The sequence below is a fragment of the Chrysochloris asiatica genome, unplaced genomic scaffold, assembly GCF_000296735.1.
Source record: "Chrysochloris asiatica unplaced genomic scaffold, ChrAsi1.0 scaffold00378, whole genome shotgun sequence".
In the NCBI taxonomy this organism is placed as follows: domain Eukaryota; kingdom Metazoa; phylum Chordata; class Mammalia; order Afrosoricida; family Chrysochloridae; genus Chrysochloris; species Chrysochloris asiatica.
Window position 1 is genome coordinate 203,735 of NW_006408896.1, and position 2,990 is coordinate 206,724.

Consider the following 2,990-nt stretch of genomic DNA (forward strand, 5'->3'; position numbering starts at 1 on the left):
ACAAAGAAGGATCACTAGTTGGAAAACATAGCCTTTTTAAAACATGGACTTCACCAAAATACACAGAAACAAAATCAACTGGGAAAGAGATGGTGGGAAAACTCCATATCTCCCCCCAAAACAAAGCTAGAGCAGACTGTGGAACAGACCATTAACTGCTCATAAGCAAGTTTAAGCCAATGCTGAAGATAATTAAAACAAGTCAGCTACAGCCAAAATATGATGTTCAACATATCCCACCTAAATTTAGAAATCATCTCAAGAACAAATGCAATGCATTAAACACTAATGACTGGAAACCAGAAGAGTTGTGGGATGACATCAAGAACAGCATTCAGGAAGAAAGCAAAAGGTCATTAAGAAGAAAAAGAAGAAAGAAAAGACCAAAATGCATGTTAGATATGACTTTGAAAATTGCTCTATAGCATAGAAATACTAAAACAAATGGAAGAAATTAGGAGATAAAAGAGCTGAACATAAAATTTCAAAGGGCAGGTCAAGAAGACAAAGTCAAAGATTATAATGAAATATGCAAAGATCTAGAGTTAGAAAACCAAAAGGGAAGAACATGCTCAGCATTTTTCAAGCTGAGAGAACTGAGGAAAAATTCAAGCCTTGACTAGAAATACTGAAGAATTCTTCTGGTAAAATATTGAATGATGCAGAAAGCATCAAAAAAGATTAAAGGAATACACAGTCACTGTACAACAAAGAAATGGTTGCTGTTCAACCATTTCAAGAGGTAGCATATGATTAAGAGCCAATGACACTGAAGAAAGAAGTCCAAGATGCACTGATAGCATTGGCAAGGAACAAGGATCCAGAAATTGATAGAATACAAATTGAACTCTTTCAACAAACTGATGATGCACTGGAGGCACTCACTCACCTATGCCAAGAAATTTGGAAGACAGATACCTGACCAACTAATTGAAGAGATCCATATGTGTGCCTATTCCAAAGAGAGATAATAAAATGGAATGTGGAATAGGACAATATCATTAACATCATGTGCAAGTAAAAAATTGCAACAGTATATTGACAGGGAACTTCCAGAGGTTCAAGCCTAATTCAGATGAGAATGTGGACTGAGGAATGTCATTGCTGACATCAGATGGATATTAACTTAAAGCAGAGAACACCAGAAAGATGTTTACCTGTGTTTTATTGATTATGGAAAGGTTTTTGACTGTGTGAATCATGACAAGCTATGAACAACAATGTCAAAAACGAGCACTCCAGATCACTTAATCATGCTCATGAGGAACCTGTATATAGACCCCTTGTTTGAATAGAACACGGAACACTGAATGCTTTAAAATCAATAAGGTGTGGGCCAGGTTGTATTCTTTCACCATACTTATTCAATCTATTTGCTGAACAAATAATCTGAGGAGATGGTTTATATGAAAAAGAATGTGGCATCAGAATTGGAGGAAGGCTCGTTAACAACCTGTAATATGCAGATGACACAACCTTGATTTCTGAAAGTGAAGAGGGCTTAAAAGAATTACTGATGAAGACCAAAGACCACAGCCTTTGGTATGGGTTGCACTTCAATGTAAAGAAAGCAAAAATCCTCACCACTGGACCAATAAATAACATCATGATAAATGGAGAAAAGATTGAAGTTGTCAAAGACTTCATTTTGCTTGAATACACCATTAACACTCATGGAAGAAGCAGTCAAGAAAAATGATGTATTGCATTAGGCAAATCTGCTGCACAAGACCTCTTAAAGTGTTCAAGAGCAAAGATGTCAGTTGGAGGACTAAGATGCACCTGACCCAAGACATGGTGTTTTCAGTAGCTTCATATTAATGTGAAAGTTGGGCAGTGAATAAGGAAGACCATAGAAGAATTGATGCACTTGAGTCTGGTGTTAGAGAAGAATATTAAAGGTACGATAGACTACCAGAAGAACAAACAAATCTGTGTTGGAAGAGGTATAATCAGAATGCTCCTTAGACGCCAAGATGATCAGCTCTGTCTCTCATCCTTTGGACATATTATAAGGAGGGACCAGTCCTTGGAGAAGGACAGTGTGTTTAGTAAAATGAAGGGACAGCAACAAAGAGGAAGACCCCCAATGAGCTGGATTGGGACAGTGGCAGCAACAATGGGCTCAAGGATGAATTTGTCAAGACTGGGCAGTGTTTCATTCTGTTGTACACAGGGTCGCTAAGGGTCAGAACCAATTCGAGGGCACCTAACAAAAACAACATTGGATCATTTCAGTATTGCTACATTTTCAATCCAATAAATACTGCTCTACCAAATATCCTTGAAGAGTGATTTAACTGCATGTCTGTTTAAATCTTTATAGCATACTTCTAAAGGAATTTTCATACTAAACAAAATAATCTAAGTTTTTTCAAGGATTAGATGATAATATGATGTCAATTATAGTACAAGTATGGATCCATAATATGAAATTTATATTCAGGATGATTGTGAAGAGTGATAATTCAGCTATGTATTAAAGTGCTCACCCAGTAGTTAATATATTTCACTTTAATAGGAAGTATTTACAAAGTTTTCTCATTGCTATTATACAGTTGTCTTTTTCACTGTAATCTTTACCAAAAAAGATTAAGCTAGACATCTGGTTCAGGGCTGCAGCCACGGAAGCCAGGTAGAGTATGCTCTGGTGAGACCAGAGGGGGATCTCAGGAAGGAAGCGCTCATATAGCATATCCAGAACTCTGGATCTATCATAAGAACTATGGTGTCAGTCTCCCAAACTCACATTTGTGAGGAAAATACGGGCATCTTAAGACTCTGGAGGTTGGACCACCTCGGTGACTACCCCACCCCTGCAGAGTTTAGAGGGCGGGTTAAATCCAGCCCAGTTCAGAAAGTGGCATTTCCAGCAAAAAAAAAAAAAAGAAGAAGAGAAGAAGAAGGAGAGAGAAAACCCCAGGAAACTACACATTTATTTCTCTTTCTCTCCTTGGATCAACTATCAACACTCGTGGAAGCAGCAGTCA